At 43.7% G+C, this 22,656-nt stretch overlaps 1 protein-coding gene across 3 annotated transcripts in view; it reads right to left on the reverse strand.

Annotated features, from left to right (window-relative positions):
• The window catches only part of PRKCZ (protein kinase C zeta), a 260,333-nt gene that overhangs the window by 138,478 nt on the left and 99,199 nt on the right, over nucleotides 1-22,656 (reverse strand). The window lies entirely within an intron of this gene.

The raw sequence follows: 22,656 nt of genomic DNA on the forward strand, positions 1-22,656 counted from the left end.
GGTCTGAAAGGAGGTCTTAACATTGGAGGTCTGATTTGAATGTCTGAATAGGGGTCCTAACATTGAGGTACGATCTGAGTGTCTGAATGGGGGTCAGAGCTGAGGTCTAATTCACACTGGGGGTCTCATTTGTGCTGCACATGCTCAGTAGTGACGATCCTCCTCTGACCACCATAGCCTGCTAGAAAGAACAGCAAGAATAATTTATAATTTTTTTTCTTCAGAAACTGTACTCCAATAAAAATGTTATGCACCAAGTTGCATTATTATTTATATAGTGCACATGAAAAGTCTGATATCACCATTTCAGGTTACTTTCACACTTGCGGCAGAGGATTCCGGCAGGCAGTTTCGCCGCCGCTGGATCCGTCTGACGAATGCATTGAAATACCGGATCCGATCTCTCCGGGGTCAAATGCGGCGATTTTAATGCTGGATCCGGCACTAATACATTTCAATGGAAATTAATGCCAGATCAGGCATTCCACATGCTGCGGTATTTTCTCCGGCCTAAAAACGTGAGCGGGACTGAACGGATTGCTCTCCATTCAGAATTGAGCCCCTTCTGGTGGAAGCCCCACAAGACACTGTAGTCCTCCTTCTTAGAGCTGGAATCACGATGCTGACATTTATCTGCACAAGCAGGATTCTGCTAGATATATTGATCAATTTCAGAGGAACTCCCTAAACGATTCCTCGCTTATCACATCACCAGTCTAAAATTAGACACAACAGATTATCAAACTGCAGGCTACCAAGTGAGCTCCACTCTAATTGTATATCTGCCTGCTAATTCTATCAGAAATATCACAGAGCGCAGTAGTAAGCCCCGTATTTGTTTTCATTAGTAAGAAATGAATCTGTAAGACAACCTACAATGAAGTCTTCTTTGTGGAGCCGCTTCAGCATCAGCCAGCAACGCCTCTGTGTGTAGGGTCTGTAGAAACTATTTAAATCCTATTCACAATCCATTTTCTACATCCATTGAGTTCTGTGCACACCTCATTATTGCCTCCCATTGGAGGTATACGTCAGGATGGATCTGTCAGTATATGCCTCTGGCAGAAGGCAGAGACGTATGCAACATTCGTTATAGAGGGGCAGACATAGCTCTTAGGAACCCACAAAAAAAAATAAAAAAAAATAATAATAATTTAAAAAAAAAGGAATGCTGATGCACACCGGCTCAGTGTCTGCCAATAGGATGCCAATTAGGGGCTCTACTAATACGTTTTGTACATGAACTGCTTCCTCGTACATATGTCAAATGTAGTATACAAAATATAAGCCTTAGGGCTCGTTCACACAAACGTGTGAAGCCCGTGCTGTGGACCACAAATTGCAGTCCGCAATGCACGGGCACCTTCCGTGGGGCAGGCGCATGGGGATCGCAGACCCATTCACTTGAATGGGTCCGCGATACCTTCGTTCCGCAAAAAGATAGAACATGTTCTATATAGTGCTTCCGTAGTGTTTGTTCCGCATCTCAGGATTTGCGGACCTATTGAAATTAATGGGTCTGCATCCGTGATGCGGAATGACAATGGAATGGCAAATGTGTTTTATTAAGCCAGTGCCCAGTGGTAGAACACCTGCTGCATTTTTTATATACGAAGCGATGGGAATAGAGAGTGTAGTCCTTCAGTAGTCCTTTCATTCAGCGGCCAGTGGCAGCCCTCTCACCAACATCTCCATGCCCTACCTACAACTTCCAGGGCACACTGATTTCTTGTACACCACGTGTGGCTGCAGTAAAACATGAGCAGATCCCTGGTAGCCATGATAGAACTCCTCCCTGTCTCATCACAGCGGCTCTGACCAGACTGTCCGAACTGCACAAGCCAATTGGCGCTGCCTCCTCTGCTGTCCTTCACTGGCGAGCCTAAAATGGCACTGGCTATAACCGGAACAAAACAACCGACATGGGCAACAGTACATCAGTACTGACCAGTCCTACACCCAGGCTAAGGCAGAAACGTATTAGCATCTACCCCTGGCATCCAGAAACTGCGTCTCAAGACCCATTAACTGCAAATGCCCATGACATTCAGTGTAAGCCCTTATGTATCCCATTGTATAGAAGCAAATTGAGTCAGGGGAAGGAATAATAGCTGTAAATGTTAATGGACAGACAACTGATTTTGTGGGGAAAATAAATAAATCATATACTCGAAGGTACAATGAGTACAGTAGTCTATGAGAACCATATTCCAGCTCTGTACAACTTACTTACATATAGCAACATAAATCACAGAAAAAGATACAAAACATCCTGCACGATATAACTACTAAATATGCGGATGTACATGGCAACATTTGTAAGGAATAAAAAGAATAAAAATAATCACAGCGCTGGTAGGCGGGCACAGATGGGTTTTGATTAAAATATACTGTCTGAGAGTCTCCGGTTTTATCATATCAGAGTGAGCGCTTAGGCCATATATAATGTTATATCTATAGTGCATTATTTATCGTGATTTTTTTTTCCATACACATAGCAACATCGAATTTCTAACAGATGAAGGTAATATTCTTTTTATGAAAAGGCTGGCTGGATCAATTCACTGCCTGCACATCTAAAGGAGTCCAGTGGTCCAGCCATAATCTGCTCGATACGTTATTACTAGATATACATTACTATGTATGCCATTTAGGCCAGAGCATTGGACCCCAGGAATCTCAGGTTGCAATTATTCAATAAGACCTGATTAACATAACGGATATCCACAGCAGCCTTATTGGCTTAAGCACAGATGTTTCCCATATCCAGATATTATAAATCCACATTATTTCATTCCAAGACAGGAGCAGCTAGATCATCAGTGGATTAATCTAATGGGAAGATAAGATCAAATGAAATCGGACTATCACCAGGGAAACTGGTTTCTATCTTCTTAATACATGTGCTCTAAAAATATGATGCACAAAAGAAAATAAAAAATAAAAAATCTGGGTAGATTTGTGAAAGATTGCAATAACGACAGCGGATCTTAATCAGAAATAATTACTAGAGCATTAGTTACATTTCAAGTATATGATCAGTGGATGAAGTACCATAAATACATTTTTCTCAGAACAAATAGTAAAGCTTGTGAGGGAAAACTGAACAGAAATAGGATATACTGTAATATGACTAATGCGTTATACATACAAATTATAATATGTACAGAGAACGTTTCGCAGGTAGTAACATAAGCTGCTCCTGGAAATCTGCACTGAGCAGGGTAGCGATGACACTTAAAAATTAAAAACGTCAAGAAATCTATGCTTCAGCTTTATACACCGAATGTATCCATAACCTATAATGGGCCAGACCTAAGTGTCAGCATATCTTGGCTGTCCATGGTTTTGATATTGGCGTCCTATCCTCAGGATTGAATGTCAATATTTGATTAGCGGGGAACAGACTCCAGACACTCCCACCAATCAGCTGTTTGAGGAGGCGGTACTGTGGTGAGCACAGCGCCATACGCTATATAGTGGCTGTGCTTGGTATTGCAGCTCAGGCCTATTCATTTGAATGGAACAGGGCTGCGTCTAGGCCATGTGACTGATGAATGTGACGTCACTGGTCTAGGAAGTGTCACACTGTTCATCCAAGTTTTGGATTCTTTATTATCCATGAACTTCCCGTTAGACACTGTACCATGCATAGATTTAGAAACATCCTCAGGTACCGTTACTGGCAATGTGCAAACAGAGCGACCAAGGAGGTAGTGTGTCCTACGAGCCCAGACAAAGGGATACAACTGGGTAACAACACTGGGAGACATTATTTTACACTGGTATGAAGGAAAAGTGGAGGAGGCGTCCATAGCAGAGAGCTTCTTTCATTCTCAACAGGCCTCGGAGAAAAGAGATATGGAATTATATCGGACAATACACCTTTCTACAAGTCACCAGAAGATTTACAAGCCTTTCTTTGTACTGTGACAAGACACTGTTATGGTTTCCTCTGAATGTGCTGGCTGCAAATACTTCACTGCATGTATTTCCAGCTGGAGGCAAAAATGTTAAAGCAATGCGGCATTTGTAATCCATGGCCATCTATAATGTGCATTTACTTGACAGTCTCCCTAATGTACCTTTAACAGAGCCCTGGTAATCAGATCTTCTCTTCCTATTATGCTTGTCATGACATCCAGAAACATCTTGTCCTACTTTGTCCCTGCAAGCTTTCAAGAGAACCACTCCTGATACAAAATTACACAGCAGTCATGCACGGCCCTTTTTTCTTTTTACATAGTAAAAATCTGATGTAAAAGCACCTCCTGTCAAAGGCGGCCTCTTGTAACTGCATTCAAACCTCGACAATTATCAGATAAATCTGCAAACCAAGCAATTTATCGACTACCCTGAGGCCATGCTCAATATACCCAATATAATGTCACTATGCGGATATGCTGAAGACACATCTCATGCCTGGAAATAATCAGGTCACAATAAAAACAGGAAACAAAGCGCAATATAACTGCTTGTCCTGTGCCGTCAGCCGACCTAATGGGAGGCCTTCGGCACCCCTCAGATGCAGAGCTGTAGACACCATCATATGATGGAGAGATTCTGCCCTAATGACAATGCTTTTCCATACAGAATCGCACAGTTACAGCATGGCCCCATAGAAGTCGTATTACAGCTCATGTGCAAGAGCCCCAAGATATAACAAGAATACTCCCAAAATAATGATTCCAGATTTTAAATTATGACACAAGAAACAAACAAAAAAAATAATATTTAAATGGTATTCCCATCTCAGACAATGGGGGCATATTACTAGGATATGCCCCCATTGTCTGATAGCTGCGGGTCCCACCTCTGAGACCCGCACCGACACGAAGAACAGAGCCCCGAAAGATGTGGAGGGCGCACTGGCTCGGCTATTTCCGTCAACCCTTAGAAATGAATGGGAACTGTAGCCGCACAAATGCTTTGCTCTCCCATTCACTATTATGGGGAGAGCGCTTGGTTGTGGCCAGGGTCCTCCAGACACCACCTTCCCTGCTCCAATTTCTGTGTTGGTGGGACCCGCACCTATAAGGCAATGGGCGCACGTCCTAGCGATAAGCCACCAATGTCTCAGGTGGGAATACCCCTTTAAGGCTAGTTTTTATACTAGCATTTGAGAGCTCCAGCAGGCTGTTCACATACAGGTTGCAAAGTCATCTCATCTGGCAAAGGATGCAGGAGGAGCAAGGGTGCACAGAATGGGTTTTCTGACTAACTGATTACCTATCCTCTGGAAATGCTTTGGTATCGCAGCTCAGGCCCATTCACTCGAATGGGACTGGACTGTACCCTAGACCATGGGACCAATAAATGTGACGTCACTGGCCTCGGGTAAGCTGCAAGTAGGCAATGGTGCTCACAGGAGCAATGGTGCCTTCTCAGACAGCTGATCGCAGGGGTCTCAGGTGTTGGACCTCCACCAATCAGATACTGATGACATACCTAGAGGATAGGTCATCAATTAAAAAGCATCTGAAACCCCTTTAATCTGTGTGCCATCTACAGATCACTTGAATAAGCCTACCTGGAAAAATCTGAAGGTAGAACGAAACTGCCCATGTCAGTTTAATGGAGCACTGTTCAGTCCAGGCGCTGCCCATGCTAAACTCTGACATTACTTGCAAGGAAACCTCGCTCATCTGAAAAGGACTTAGTGCTAATGAGCTATTCAGTCTGACACGACAGCAATCCATTATGCATTAAAATGAATACATGCAGGCAGGAACAGCAGCTCTTTTAGGCAGTTTCCAGGTAGCAACAAGAGATAGTTTTCTAAAATACAAACCAATAATGAAGGAATAAAATAGCACAAATTCCAGATTTTATATTTGCTGAATATAGATCCAATGTAATCTACCGCTAAATTCTTTCATTTCAACACCAAAAGAAAAGACGAGCCCCTAGGACAGTTCCTAGCAGTACCAGCATCTCGAGCGATTCAGTCCCATATAATGGAAAGACACATTCATACAACTTCTGCTTGGTTGAATGACAACTTAAAGACAGACAGTCAGGTCTCACATAAGACAGCAGGGGTTTCTTGCACCAGACTTTAGCAGCAGTGGTCAGCCCATTCAAGATGCCATGACACAGCGACAATATGAGGAAACAGTGCATTAAAAAAAGGTTTTGAAACATCTGCTGAATTCTGATTTATACAAAAGTCAAGATGTAAGAACCATCTAAAAGCTCATGTCTGGTGTAAGAACCACAGTCGCCACCAACTCAGACACTGGGCTTTTAAAGTCTCAATTGAGACGGTATCTAAGGTTTCGGCTACACAGCGATTTTGGGTCTAAGGCTACTTTCACACTGGCGTTTTGGCTTTCAGTTTGCAAGATCCGTTCAGGGCTCTCACAAGTGGCCAAAAACTGATCAGTTTTGCCCTAATGCATTCTGAATAGAAAAGGATCCGCTCAGAATGCATCAGTTTGTCTCTGTTCCATCTCCATTCCGCTTTGGAGGCGGACACCAAAACGCTGCTTGCAGCGTTTGGCTCAGTTTCATCAGACGGACACCAAAACGGATCCGTTCTGACACACAATGTAAGTCAATGGGGACGGATCCGTTTTTTTATGACACAATCTGGCACAATAGAAAACGCATTCGTCCTCCATTGACTTTCAATGGTGTTCAAGAAGGATCAGTCTTGGCTATGTTGAAGATAATACAAACGGATCCATTCTGAACGAATGCAGACGGTTGACCAAGTATCGCAGTGCAGCAGGGCAGTCATAGACATAAATGGGGTGGTAGCAAAACATGCTACCATGTGCAACAACACTGCTAGATTTCTTTATGACTTGGGGGCCAAAGACGTAGAAAATGTTTAAAGTCACTGTGACCCTTTGCATTTATATGACTGCCCTGCTATAATGCCCTACCTTGACATCTCAAAACTGTCATGCAGCCGAACCCTGAGAGTCATTGTCTCATTCATTATTTATAAGTAAGGTTGAGCGAACAGCTGGAAGTTCGGGTTCACCCAAACTTCGCATTCGGGACACTAACTTGACCCCAAACCCGAACCCCATTGAAGTGAATAGGGACCCGAACTTTGGGGCACTAAAATGGCTCTAAAAAAAGTCATAGAAAGGGCTAGAGGGCTACAAAAGGAAGCAAAATAGGGGTAAGAGCAGGACAATTGCCCAGAAAACAAATGTGGATAGGCAAATTAATTAAAACAACAACGCCCGAAGCGTTTTTTCAAGGAGACAAAGAATGGGATAGAAACGCTGAAGACTGCGCCATCGACACTGGTCATGTTGGTGGAGTACTCAGAAACAGCGCAACACAGCACACACGTCCCGCATGGAGGCCCTCTCATTGGTGGTGAAGTGGTGCTGTTCCGCAGAGCCACTCACCCGTGCGTGCTGCAGCTCAAACTCCACTATCGCCTGCTGCTGCTCGCACAGTCTGGCCAGCATGTGTAAGGTGGAGTTCCACCTTGTGGGCACGTCGCACATGAGGCTGTGAGCAAGAATGCCATAGTTACGCTGCCGCGCAGACAGGCGAGCAGCAGCAGGGTGAGAACACCGAAAGCGTGCACAGACGGACCGAACTTTCTGCAGCAGCTAGCTCTGACATATCGGGCTAACCTCTGCACCACCAAATTTAGCACATGCACCAGGAAAGAGATGTGCGTCAAACCAGCTAGGCTCAGAGCTGATGCGAGATTTCGCCCACTATCGCACACCACCAGGCCAAGCTTCAAGCTCAGTGTCACCAACCACTCATCGGTCTGTTCTATGCCCATCCACAGCTCCTGAGTGGTGTGGGGTTTGTCCCCCCAAACAAACAGACCCCTGGCTGTGCTGAAGTTGGTGGTGAAGGTGTTATACTAACCAAATGAGAAGGCGGTAGAGGAGACAGCGGAGGAGGAGGCAACAAGAAACGTCCTGCAATCCTCAGTGGCGGAAGGACATGCGCCAAATTGCTATATGCCTCAGGCTCAGCCGCTATTGCATTTACCCAGTGTGCAGTTAGGGAGATATAAGGTCCCTGCCCGTGCTTACTGGTCCACGTATTGGTGGTTATGAGGACCTTGCCACAGATGGCATTGCGCAGTGCACACCCAATTTTGTCTGCAACTTGGTTGTGCAGGACGGGGACAGCTCGCCTGGAAAAGTAGTGGCAGCTGGAAACCACGTACTGTGGGACAGCCAATGCCATAAGATTTTTTAAAGTCTCTGTCTCCACTAGACTGAATGACAGCATTCCAAAGGCCAATTTTGTAATGCTGGCATTCAGGGCCAAGGATCGCAGGTGGGTAGGGTGGTACTTCCTCCTTCTCTCCAGTGTTTGGGAGATTGACAGATGAACGCTTCCATGGGTCATTGTGGAGATGCTTGGTGATGGACGTGGTGGCGTTGCTGCCACATCCTCTGTTTGCGGGGTGGCAGGTGCCACTATCACTCCAGAGTGGGAGGAAGAGGCCGAAACTGCAGCAGAAGAGGGACCAGGAGTTGCCTGAGATCTTTCAGATTTTTGAGGAGTTTACTCAACTGCAGCTCATGCTTTGCACTTAGATGCCCGGTCATGCAGGTGGTGCTCAGGTTTAGAACAGTTATGCCTCGCTTCAGGCTCTGATTGCACAGCGTACAAAACAGTCGTGTTTTGTCGTCAGTACACTGTCTAAAGAACTGCCATGCCAGGGAAATCCTTAGAGCTTTAGTGTACTCAGTCCCTGGGTGTGGTGGGCAGTAGCAGGTGTACTGGGTAGGGGACGGCCACTCTGCTTTTGCACCCTGCTCCCTCTTTTGCTGTGCGGCTGTCTCTGTGTGAACACTACCTCTTCCTCAGAACTGCACACGTCACTCGGATGACCATGATTCCATGTGGGGTCTAGGACCTCATCATCCTCCACATCATCTTCCACCCACTCTTCACCCCTGCCCTTCTTGCCGGTCTGCACACAGCCGAAAGCCGCAGCAGTTGGCACCTGTGTTTCGTCATCATCAGATATGTGCTGCGGTGGTCCTCCCATGTCCACATCCTGAAACATAAGTGGTTGGGCATCAGTGAACTCAATCTCTTCCACTTCTGGAGCAGGGCTATGTAGACAGCCCTCGGAAACCCTGCCAGCAGAGTCTTCAAAAAGCATAAGAGACTGAAATGGATCTCACAAACGGAATTCAAAACGCCAGTGTGAAAGTAGCCTTTAAAGCTTGTTAATTGGCTGCCCTGCAGCCTTCCTACAAGATTTATTAAATGCCCGAACACCAAACTCAAACTTTTCCGGCAAAGTTCAGGTCCAGGTAACAAAAGTCGTAAAGTTCGTTCAACACTAAGTGTACGAAAGGCGGCAAACAGACAACTGGGCAACTAAGCCAGTTCTACTTTTCACCAGTTTGATAAATTAACCCATATGTGTTTTACATGGAGAGGCCTGTCGAGAAGTTGATTGAAGAGAACAAAAAGGATAGAGCATTGAAATTCAACATGCCCTATCCTACTCATCAACCTCTTTTGGGGAGTCAGGAGGTCCCTATGTACAGACATTTGGCCAGTCCTGTGAAAATCAGAGGGGATAAGTGTCTGATCTGTGGGAGTCCTACACTGCATTTTTGTGACCAGTGGGGGTCTCAGCGGTCAGACTGGAATCCCTGGAGTAATGGGGTGCGGTGATCCATGTGCGCTGCCACTCCACTCAACTCTAAGAGACTGCCTGAGACTTTCTCCTGCACTCCTGATGGACACAGCTTATCTACTCCCCTCTCTGTACTATGACCTCTGCACAGAAGACTCTTCCATAGAAGTCTATTTGTCTCATCCAGTCTAATGTATCTGTGGTCCATTTGGCTGATAAATGCTAATAGCAGCAGCTCAGGCAAGATGGCTGATCCATAATCTTATGTAGAAAATAGAATTAAAAACAAATAAAAAAGTCTATAAATCAGAGTAAAAAAAAAAAAAACATTTTACTAATTAGCAAGAAAAATTATAGGTGATATTCTCATGAAATGGGATGACATTTTACTGGGCAATGCAATGGCTACTTCTATAAACTGTAATATACGGTGCCTATATGGGTTGTTACATGGGTCTAAGAAGACTTTCATCAGCTGGAATTTGTGCAAAGTTAGGAAAATGTAGTTGTGACTGCTGTAAAGATGACCATATACTGACAATACTGATTATTCCACCCTTAAAGGCTATGTACACCTCCGGAGGCGATTTTTAGACTAAAATCATATTAATTGGGCTTTTTTTTTTTAAGAATATGGAGCCGTTCTGTCACAAAGGGTTAACTGTTTTTCAAGCTGTGTGACTGGTACTTTTAATTTGTGCAATAGCCCTCATCTTTAAACGACTAAGGTCATAAGCACCTATTTAAGCCACATCAGTAGGATAATGATTGAGCTATAATTAGTACTTATGATGTCAGAGAGAAGTGATGAGGAGCCTGTCAGCTCTCCAACTGACGGAAAAGAGAAAATCCACAGGCTGTTACTAGAGCATCTCAGCTCTGTAAAGAAGAAAGCGCTCCATACTTTTACTACAGAACAATTGAAAAAAAAAAAAATGTTTCAGCTCAAAATGAATACAATGCAATAATAATAAAAAAAATATATATCTAATTATTCCCAAAGGTGTACATAGCCTTTAAATGAGAAGTGAATAAGCCACTGCCAGACAACTTTAGCAACAGCTTCTCTCTGCTGGACAAAGGTTCAGAGATCCTGAAACTCAACATGTCCGGTCCTTATTTCTCAAGAACTTCTGCCTCGGGGGCGTGCCGGGACACATTATTTAGTCAGCTAGTCCCACCACAGTGTGCTCTGTCAACATTCAAAGTCTCTGTTCACATCTAGTTTTTGTACATCAGCAGTATTAGCCTAACAGTGTCTTTTTGGTATACGTTGGGCATGAATGCATTAGTAGTACACATTATTTATTTTCACTGGGAAAATGTAGTCTTCTTTGCTTCCCTGTGCAGAGGGACATTAAACACTGTTTATACATAATGGGTGCTTATGGGAAATGTATCCCACTGTATACCTATTCAGTAGGCTTCTTCACAGGATTCAAATAAGGTATACCTCAGGAGATCCTACTAACGTATACCTATGATGCAGGCTAACAGTGAAATGTGAACAGAGCCTAATGTGCTGTTGTAACCTGAAAGTGAAGATTCCCCTCTGGTAAAAAAAAAAATGTCAACAGCTTTGAAAATCAAGGAGAACTTAATTGGCAGACTGGCACTCTCTATCTGGTTACACGTAGAGGACACATGAACTGTATGGTGTACAATAATTTATTAGCCCAATTGGAAAAGGAATAAATTATAAACAATCCCTCTAAAAACAATAATACTTCTAAAATGCAAAAAATAAAAACATAAAAATTCTTATTGCCCAACAAATAGGTGTTTTAGATCAATATCTGGGATTATAAATGGCGCCCAGGTACTGATCAAGATATTAAATCCCGATAATGTCAATGAATCAGTGATAGGTCTGCTATAGGAATTTAGACTTGTGAACAAAAATATAACAATAAAATGTTCCACTGTAGTTTGGGTGCAGTCAAAGTCACTGTTGAAATACAGTTATCCGATATAGAAAATTAGCTAGATACAAAGATACTGAAATTTTGTGCATATGGAAAGATATAAAAAGTTACAAGCAGACAGAAGAAATGTAATTGGCTAAGAGATCTGCTCTTGAATTGATGTCAATTAATTTCTCAATGCCATAAAGGAAAACAAAATAAAATAAAATTCATCTCCTCTTTAAAAAAAATACAAAAAAAAATCAAGGTTAAAATGCAAGTTATAATTCATTTTCAAACATATCAACAGTATTCTTAAACTGGCAGGTGCCCATACAACGCTTTTAGGATAGGTCATTAATATCAGATCGGCGGGGGTATCAGATCTGATATCAGATCAGCTGCGCGCCTGAGGATAGGTCATCAATAAAAAATCTCTCAGAAAACCCCTTTAAACTTTGTTAATTTTAGCTCAAGGCCGCAACATGAAACCTGGAAAAAAAGTGACAGGGTCTAAAGACTTTCGGAATGCACTGTATACCATGCCCCCACATAGGTAGATCTCTTCAGAAATTGAAGGAACGATCATTTAAAAGACGCATTTCATAGACTGCCTTTCAAACAATTAGGTCAGTGAGCTTGTAGCTATAACTAGAGGACTACCAAGGTAGAAAAGGGCAGATTTTTATTGTTTCTGTCATCTAGCGGTCTCCTCCAAGACAAGTGTTTAGAGTGATTAATAATATACAGGGCTGACCAGTGTGTGCTCTGCAGTCCATGATTGTAAACTTGGCGAACCGAATCTCAGAAAGAGAGTTATGTTCTAGCATTAATACCTACTTCATGCTTGGAGTGGGAGAAAAACAATTCAAGAAAAGAAAGAGTTCAATTTATTGCGAGGGCAAATGCAAAGAAACGTTCTCCAAAGTAATGCCATCACATTCATTTACTTCTATGGAGGAATACAGGACCGGCCAGCAAGGTCAACGCATGCAGCAGTTAGAGCGATAACCACAGGATTTACACAAAATCAACCTAGGCAGGCATCCAACAGAAGACAATGCTTGAAGCAAAAATCATTGCAGCTTGTGCTCAAACAACCACCATTACTGTGTAAAAAACAGAACACAAACTGGATGCAAAGATCAGGCCAAACGTTTACATTTACACAGCAATGACAGATTCTCTATGTGCGATATATATATTGTGGGGACTTGCTCTGGTAGACAGGATTAGCAGACGCAGTATAGAGACAACAACAAGTTCTTTGGATCAAACAGTTCAGTGTTTTATTTACACTTTAGGCAAGTGACAAAACAGTCATATTCAAACAAGTCACCTTGCGGTGTTGGTGGTAATTCACACGATGCAGCAATTCTGCCTCAAAGAGTCCTTGAGCATAGCAGCACCAACCTGTTTTCAAGCCAAACGGGTAGAAAGCCTTCATTCAGACACAAGGCAACACAGAGACCTCGCTTCTGAGCCCAGCTGCCTATTTAAGGACAGCCAGGTGCTGCCAAAAGCCAGACTGGCACTTAAAATCTGGTCCGGTATTTGACCTCACCTAGCTGTAACCTAAATCAGCCCAGCAGCACATGCCGAGAGGAAAATACCCGTTTTCCTAGACCAAACCTCACTGTATCACTATATATACACACACTCACTCACCTAAAGAATTATTAGGAACACCGCTAATACGGTGTTGGACCCCCTTTTGCCTTCAGAACTGCCTTAATTCTACGTGGCATTGATTCAACAAGGTGCTGATAGAATTCTTTAGAAATGTTGGCCCATATTGATAGGATAGCATCTTGCAGTTGATGGAGATTTGAGGGATGCACATCCAGGGCACTAAGCTCCCGTTCCACCACATCCCAAAGATGTTCTATTGGGTTAAGATCTGTTGACTGTGGGGGCCATTTTAGTACAGTGAACTCATTGTCATGTTCAAGAAACCAATTTGAAATTATTCGAGCTTTGTGACATGGTGCATTATCCTGCTGGAAGTAGCCATCAGAGGATGGGTACATGGTGGTCATGAAGAGATGGACATGGTCAGAAACAATGCTCAGGTAGCCCGTGGCATTTAAATGATGGCCAATTGGCACTAAGGGGCCTAAAGTGTGCCCAGAAAACATCCCCCACACCATTACACCACCACCAGCCTGCACAGTGGTAACAAGGCATGATGGATACATGTTCTCATTCTGTTTATGCCAAATTCGGACTCTACCATTTGAATGTCTCAACAGAAATCGAGACTCATCAGACCAGGCAACATTTTTCCAGTCTTCAACAGTCCAATTTTGGTGAGCTCGTGCAAATTGTAGCCTCTTTTTCCTATTTGTAGTGGAGATGAGAGGTACCCGGTGGGGTCTTCTGCTGTTGTAGCCCACCTTTCTTTCCCATTCTGACATTCAGTTTGGAGTTCAGGAGATTGTCTTGACCAGGACCACAACCCTACATGCATTGAAGCAACTGCCATGTGATTGATTGACTAGATAATCGCATTAATGGGAAATAGAACAGGTGTTCCTAATAATTCTTTAGGCGAGTGTGTGTATATATAGCACTCAAGCTTGAGAACAGCCCCAGTGAGAAGACTGAAACGTCCTTTATTCCCCCATATAGTGACAACACATTTTTTTTTCACCACCTGGACGTGCTGCAGCCTTTTTACCTTTTCCATGCTTAGATGGGATACATCTGAACTGCTGGCACTGTGATGTATATATATTAATTATAGTATATAACTTACCAGTGCAAATGGTTATCTGCAAAAACAGATGCTTCCTAATACCTGAACATAGTCTGTATATATCCTGTCTAGGCTTGGACGACCGAAATGCTAAAGAACGAACTTCAAAGATGACTTCATCCAGCAGTGACGCCTTCATGCTATTCTCCCCTACTAGGCCCTGGTAGCTTATCAGCCCCAGCTTGTACCCCAAGGACAATGTGGCACAACCTTCGGGATCTCTGGAGACGCACCTTATCTAAATGAGGCTCCTCCTGTGCTTTCAACTTACAAAAGAAAGCCTGCATTAGTATTACCGAAGTCAGTATGACAGCCTTACATTCAAAAGCATCCACTTGTCTGAATGGTCTGGGGTAGTCAAGGACACCATGAACATATTGCTTTGCATTATTGTGTGCGTATGCTCAGATGTGAATATATGTAATGCATAATTAACTTATGCTCAGGCTGCATCAATGCGACATTCTTTTTGGATAGTGACGAATATCTTTTATAATTGCTATGGCAACACTTTTCTAAACGGTGTTTCAATACCTTGTTAGTTGGCCATTTATCTATTTTTGGCAACCCATTTCCTGGCCGACTATCTGCACTAAGGGTACTTTCACACTAGTGTTTTTGTTTTCCGGTGTTGAGTTCCGGCACAGGAGCTCAATACCGGAAAAAAACTGATCAGTTATATCCTAATGCATTCTGAATGGAGAGCAATCCGTTCAGGATGCATCAGTTTAGTCCCTTTTACGTTTTCTAGAAGAAAATACCGCAGCATGCTGCCGTTTCATCTCCGGCCAAAAAATACTGAACATTTGCCGGAATGACGGATCTGACATTAATTTACATTGAAGTGTATTAGTGCAGAATCCGGCATTAGGTGTTCCGGCAAAATGGATCCGCATGCTTTTTCGGATGACACCGGAGACGGATCTGGTATAGTAATGCACTTGCCAGACGGTACCGCATACGGATCCGTCTGACAAATGCCATCAGTTTGCGTCCGGAAATGGCTGCCAGAATCCTTTGCCGCAAGTGTGAAAGTATCCCAACTAATCCTGGATTTTATTATTCAGCTTACAGTCTGGGCCTCATCCGCTCACTTGTTCTACCTTAGGCTAGGACTACACAGACAATATGCTATAGCTGCAGCGCACAGATCTTCAGGTAACTGCTGCATGACAAATATACTAAAACAGGCATGGTGGTGGGGAAATAAATACAAGTCAATCTTGTACAGAACATGTGAAACTGTCACACTGCAGGAATACCCTAGCCTTACAATAAGTGGAAGCCTGTATGGGTGGGCTCCCCCTGGTTCTCTCCAAGTACGCTCAAAGTTTTTATTGGCAGCTCATCTCGTGTTCCCTGTGCAGCTGCTGCTGTAGTTGCATTCACTCAGGGACTTGTTTTTCTTCTGCCTACACGGCAAACTACTGCAAAATTATTAAAGGGGATGTTAAAGCTGCTCCGATTTAGGGTCCCAATCCTACAACCGTGGGGCCGCCGTGTCAGTGTTACAGACTACAAACAGCCAGACTGCAAAACACATGCACCGACCGCGTGCACCACGCATCATGGTGAGGAACCTTTGACTTCCATAGATCCACGAGATGTGACGAAAGATAGGACATGTCCTATCTTTTGAGGCGCAGAGGCCCAGACCCAGAAGCCAATTGAAGCACACACAAGCAGCAAAAAAAATAGGACATGTCTTATCTTTCGCTGCATCTTGCAGATCGCACACGGCCACACGACGCAATGACGGTTGGTGCCCATGTTTTGCACACCCACGGTTTGCTGTCTGCAACATAGGCACGGCAGCCCCATGGTCGTGTAAATGGGGCCTTAAAGAGTCTATCAGCAGTTTGGACTATGTTAAACTGCTGACAGCACTAAGTAAGGGCTGGGGAGAACAATACAAACATGGAACTTTATTCATAAGGAGCAGGGTGAATATGAACTTTCAATCTACCAGATTCTGCTTCTTAAAGGGGGGTCCTAGTTTCTCTCTTTTCACTGCTGAAAACAGATGATCGATCTGATACTGATGACTTATCCTGAGAAAAGGCCATCATTATATAGAAATTAGAAATCCCCTTTAAGTGAACTGAAGGCGGAGCTTCACTGAGAAGTGCATCAAACAGATTTTCTCTCCTCTCCCCATTTAACACATATGCAAGCTCGGCAGGGAGATCTCAGATTTTCAGGAGACATAGCTGTTCGCCAAACAAGACTACAGCTGGCAGGTATCGGGAAATGTGATGGGTGCATTTCCAATACTGAACACCGCTCCGAATGACTTCCGATGCGGAGTTCCTGCCTGACCACAGGTACACTGTACTGTGCTCACATAAGGTCGTGAGTACAGTTCAGCAGACCAATGGTCAGGCAGGAACTCACAGCATCATAAATCATTGTGATGCTGTGAGTTTGGGTCACAAGTGGTGTTTAGTATGGGAGACAGAGCCTTTCTCCCCGGACCAAACATGCTTGTGTGAAACTGGCCTCAGACAATGACACAAACCATCATATGGCTGCACACGGAAAAGCACTAAAACCAAAAAGCCAATAAATCCACCCAGCATACCTCGCCACAAAATTAAACTAAAAGCAAACTGAATATGGCGAAAAGGAGTTTATTATAAACCAGATAAATAATTTCCGGGATTTTAATACTGATGACCTATCCTCAGATTGGACCTCAATATCTGATCACTGGGGGTCTGACACAAGACACCCCAATGATGAACTGTTTGAAGGGGGCTGCAGCACTCATCCGAGAGCTGTGACCTTTCGATACCATACCAAGCACCACGCAGTACACTGTATAATGGCTGTGCTTGGCACTGCAGCTCTGAATGAGACTGAGCTACACAAAGGCCATGTTACTGATGGATGTGATGGCACAGGCCGCAGCCCATTCCAACAGCTGACCGGCGGGGTTGCCAGGGGTTAAGACGCCACAGATATTGATGACCTATCCAGGGGATAAAATCATGGAAAATAATCAAAAGTTGCAAAAAAAATAAATAAAAATTAACACACAAAATCAGCTACAGTTTCAAACCTTTCAACGGAACAGGGATTCCAAAGCTGGTACTTGCCCGGCCTAAAGCTGCCTATCTTCTGCGATCTGACGAGTGCAGGTACATTCAGCTTAGAATAACCGTTGTCAAACACATATCAAATTCCAACAATAAACAAATTAATAAAGACAGTAATATCTGCAGGGGAATAAGAAGAGCATGAAAAAAACCACAATATACAGTCAAAGGCCTAGAACACAACAAAATGAGTGTCATGTACACATAACAAAGAATGCATACAAACCTTTCACAGGAGCGACAATGAATACATTTAACTAGATAAAATACAGCACGCAGGAGATTTTCAAAATCTAAATATAGATAGACCTCTAGCTGCCAGATCTCCCAGCAGGATACCACGCCAGTCAGCGAGAGAGTACAGCAAGCCATGGTGGATAGTGACAACCCAGTGTACGAAGCAGACCTAGGAGATTAAATGTGAAGAGACAGTACCTCTGGACATCTCCTGTCACCCGGAGCACTTCAGTGTCCGTACCTCACATTTCGTAACACAAGAAATGACATTTATCCAAAAAGGAAGAAAAAAGAAAAATACATAAAAAAAAAAAAAAAAAGGCATAAATGCCATTCCAGAGCCGACTTACTGAGGGACTACAACTCTTGGTATGTATCAACAGTGTGGTAGTAGAACATGCATTTTATATATAATGTCTGAAACTTAAAGGGCATCTGTCAGCAGATGTGTCCCTATGACACTGGCTGACCTGTTACGTGTGCACTTGGCAGATGAAGGCATCTGTGTTGGTCGCATGTTGCTATGTGCCCGCATTGCTGAGAAAAATGATGCTTTAATACATGCAAATGAGCCTCTAGGGTCAATGGGCTCAGCTCTGTCTGCAACTGCTGCCCCTCTACACTTGATTGACAGGGACAGGCATTATGATGTTTTCACTGTGTGGTTATATCAAAGCGGCACTGGTAGAGAGAGCAGAGCTTCTAGGTGTAACGCAATGCCCCTATACTGGAACATCTCAGCAATGCGGGCACATATGAACATGGGACCAACACAGATGCCTTCAGCTGCCAAGTGCACATACAACAGGTCAGCCAGTGTCATAGGGACAAATCTGCTGACAGATGCCCTTAAAATACCCTGTCCGTGTATACAAGCGACTTGTTAAATCGGTTACCAGTACTAGCCAATTGTTATTATTCACACTATTTGTCAAGCACCAACGATGCAGGAAGACTTTTCTTGCAGAGTTCTGTCCGTACACAGCATCTATACATGTGGCAACGTCCAGCCGCTCCACTTTACTCATCTTTGGAGTACCCCGGTGGCTGTGACTTCTGTACAGAACGTCTTTGGGATTAGCGTACAATAACATTGTGCAAGGAGCTACTATTACCTATATTACAAGCGTAAGAGAGCAGTAGGAGGGACTCCTCAGACTGGGAGGACAATCCGGCGATACCACCCAGTGGACATAACCTGTACTTCACCACTGTGAGACCACTTATAATAGGCTAATGAGGATAACCAGATACTGGCATACACTAGCAGTCGTATTGGAGTTTTACAGCATTGGTGGCTTCGATGGTCAGAAGGACAATGGACTTGTGAGCCAAATTACTTATATGTTACTTATAACACACAAACTGTTGATATCATAGCAGATCGCATTTGTATTCGTGGCACCTTAAAAGAAACCTGTCATCAGCTTTATGCTGCCCATACTAAAAGGCAACCTAAAGTAGAGACAGGCGAGTTGATTTCAGAGGTCTGTTATTTAAAAGTAAGTGGTTGCCGAGAACCAACATCACAATCATTGCCGACTGGGCCTGGAAAAGAGTCCTGATGACTGACAGTCTTCTACCTAGTTTTCTACCTTTCTCTCTAGGAGAGAACTGACAATCATCAGCAAATGGGTGAGAGAGCAGGAGATTATGAATAACCGTGACTCTTCTTAAGTAGACTTGACTCTTTTCAAGGTCCGGGCTGCAATGATTATAAAGCTGGTTCTCGGCAACCACTTACTTTAAATTCACGAGTGACACACCGCTGAAATAAGCATTTCTGTCACTATTATATGCTGCCCTCAGCGAAAAGTTGATGACAGGTTCCCTTTAAGAAACTCCCTGTATATAGTGGTAACTACATTCAGTGACTTAGAAAAAAAAAGAAAAAAAAAAAAAGGGGGGGTGGGGGCACAAAATATCACTAGATGCAGTATGGATGACTATTTTTCCCCTAAACTGCTGGCAAGGATAACATGGGGACCAGATTTATTCCCAAGTCTTCCTACTGAGCTGGAAGACAGCGGCATTGGTGATGGGATAAATGGGCAAGTACAGGCAATCTTTCCTACACAAGACAGAAGATTCTGGGATTTTATGAAAAGCCCTTTTAAAATTTCAAGCGGATTTCAGCGTATATACTGCATCAAATGTGTCCCCCATTGTTTCCATTGGGAATCTACACTGACATTCAGGAATTATCTCCACTGAATGGATTTAATCCACACATTTGGTCACCAAGGAAAATACAGGTCCGATTTGTGTATTTTCAGCTATGTGAACATCCCCCATCATTAGAAACTGCATCCACAAGTTGATTAGTAGGGCACCTAGAGATACTGCCCAAATAACCCTAGTAAAATAGGCAACCTGCCTGGTAGGGTTTACAATGCTGGGTGCAATAATTCCTGTCTTGCAGCAATTCGATGGGTATTTTTTCAAAAAGTCATGCTTATATTTGTAAGCTAATGAGGTGCTCTGAGCACAGAGAGGTGGACCTAGCCCCATGGAGCACCATTTCACCTCTGCTTTTCATTCCTTGTGACTCCCTCGCCCCCACTGATTCACAGGGCCAGGCCCCCTCACTGTTCTGATGGCCCTGAAATCTTGCGCTGGCTAGAGTACAATAAAATATATATTCACGAACCTGCAGCTTTGAAGATCATAGGCTTAAAGGGGTTGTCCCACGAAAAATATTCTACAGTTTTGAAACCAGCGCCTGGATCTGAATGCTTTTGTAATAGCATGTAAATAAATATCATAACCACTGATTTATTCAATAAAATGTATCTGTATAGCGCCACCTAATGTTTGTTCTGTTTCTCATTTCTTTGACCTGATCACTGAGATGGCCGCACATGCTCAGTTTCATCCTTCAACTGCCTCCTGAGCTGTTATAGGAAGAGCATGGACACGCCCCTGAGCTGTGATAGGGAGAGCATAGACACGCCTCCTTAGCTCCAGAAGAAAAGACACGCCCCTTGAGCTGCCAGCTTGATATAAATCTAGCAGAGCAATGAATGTGAAGATCTCTGGATCCATGTGAGGTCCAGGGCTGGTTCTAGCTTTGTTAGAAAGAGATTGTCATGTGCTATACAATGTTTGTTTTTAATTTTTTACATTAGTCATGGGATAACCCGTTTAGGCTGCTTTCACACTAGCGTTCGGGTTTCCGTTCGTGAGCTCCGTTTAAAGGAGCTCACGAGCGGACCCGAACGCAGCCGTCCAGCCCTGATGCAGTCTGAATGGAGGCGGATCCGCTCAGACTGCATCAGTCTGGCGGCGTTCAGCCTCCGCTCCGCTCGCCTCCGCACGGACAGGCGGACAGCTGAACGCTGCTTGCAGCGTTCGGGTGTCCGCCTGGCCGTGCGGAGGCGTGCGGATCCGTCCAGACTTTCAATGTAAGTCAATGGGGACGGATCCGTTTGAAGATGCCACAATGTGGCTCAATCTTCAAGCGGATCCGTCCCCCATTGACTTTACATTGAAAGTCTGGACGGATCCGTCCCAGGCTATTTTCACACTTAGCTTTTTTTTAGCTAATATAATGCAGACGGATCCGTTCTGAACGGAGCCTCCGTCTGCATTATTATGGGCGGATCCGTTCAGAACGGATCCGCCCGAACGCTAGTGTGAAAGTAGCCTTAAAGGGGTTGTCCAACGAGGCCAACTTATCCAGATAGGGACATATGGGTGTGATCAGTGGGGGTCCAATCGCCATGGCTCCTGCTGATCACAAGAGTGGGGCCCGTGTTCCCAGTTTGAATAGAGTGGCAGACATGCATGCATGTCCACCAGTCTATTCAACTCTATGGGACTGCCAGAGATGGCCAAGTACAAGCACTCAGCTGCCCAATATAATTGAATGGAGTAACAGCGCACATGTGTGACCATCGCTCCGTTCACATAGGGGAGAAAGGACTCTGCCGATTAGACACTTATCCCCTATCTTGTGGTTTAGTGGGATAAGTTGTCTTCATGGACCAACCACTTTAAGGGTCCATTCACACGTCCATTGTTTCTTTCCTGATCTGTTTCGTTTTTTGCGGAACAGATCTGGACCCATTCATTTTCAATGGGTCCTGAAAAAAATAAAAATAAAAATAAAATCGGACAGCACAATGTCCGATTTTTTTTCAGGACCCATTGAAAATGAATGGGTCCAGATCTGGTCCAGATCTGTTCCACAAAAAACGGAACAGATCAGGAAAGAAACAACGGACGTGTGAATGGACCCTTAAGATTATAAAAAGAGACCTGCACCACCTGGAAGTATCGAGACAAATATTTTAAAAACAGGACCGATCTCAAAGCAAATATTCTCTCACAAGACTAATGAACCTACAATTAGAACAAATCAGGACATCTTGTAGCGCTGAGATCAAACACTGTACCTTTAGTGCTATAAATGTGAAAGACATTAAAAAACCATTGAAGGGAATGAATAGTACAGCACACCACAGTCTTTAGAAAAAGAAGGTCACGCAGCAAGGGAGATCACTGCACATTTGAGTTATGGTATGTGTGTGTGACCTTGGAATTAAATGCTCAAATGATTAGAAAGAAAATATAAATCCTAACCTGTTACAGTAATAATGAGCAGGATAAAACTGTAAAAAAGCAAAAGCTAAAAGCCATAAAAGCAGAAGCAGCTTAATCCAGTTTACCCCCTAGGCGAGTAGCCGCCTGATGTTTACATCCAGCAGTGGTTTGTAATGGCCAGTATAGGAACGTGGCTCACAACGAGAAAGAAAAAGGTTCTCAAAAATAAGCAAATAGACAATCTGTGCCAAGATAATAGACTACTGACCACACGGGGCCACAACAGATGCCTAAATGAAGCCAGCAATAATTCCTACCAAAAACATACATAAAATATAAAAGATAATGTGCCCTAATGTGGACATGTAAGTTATACCATCTCTAAAGCTCATCGTTTTTGCAATCCGGCTCATACTTTGATAAAATATCTTCTGATTTATTGAACCGGTTACATGGTCCATGACGACGGTCCTTCATTCACCCTTAAGTGTGGACTCTTTAGCAGGACAGAATTATTGG

Source organism: Bufo gargarizans, chromosome 2, assembly GCF_014858855.1.
Source record: "Bufo gargarizans isolate SCDJY-AF-19 chromosome 2, ASM1485885v1, whole genome shotgun sequence".
Lineage (NCBI taxonomy): Eukaryota > Metazoa > Chordata > Amphibia > Anura > Bufonidae > Bufo > Bufo gargarizans.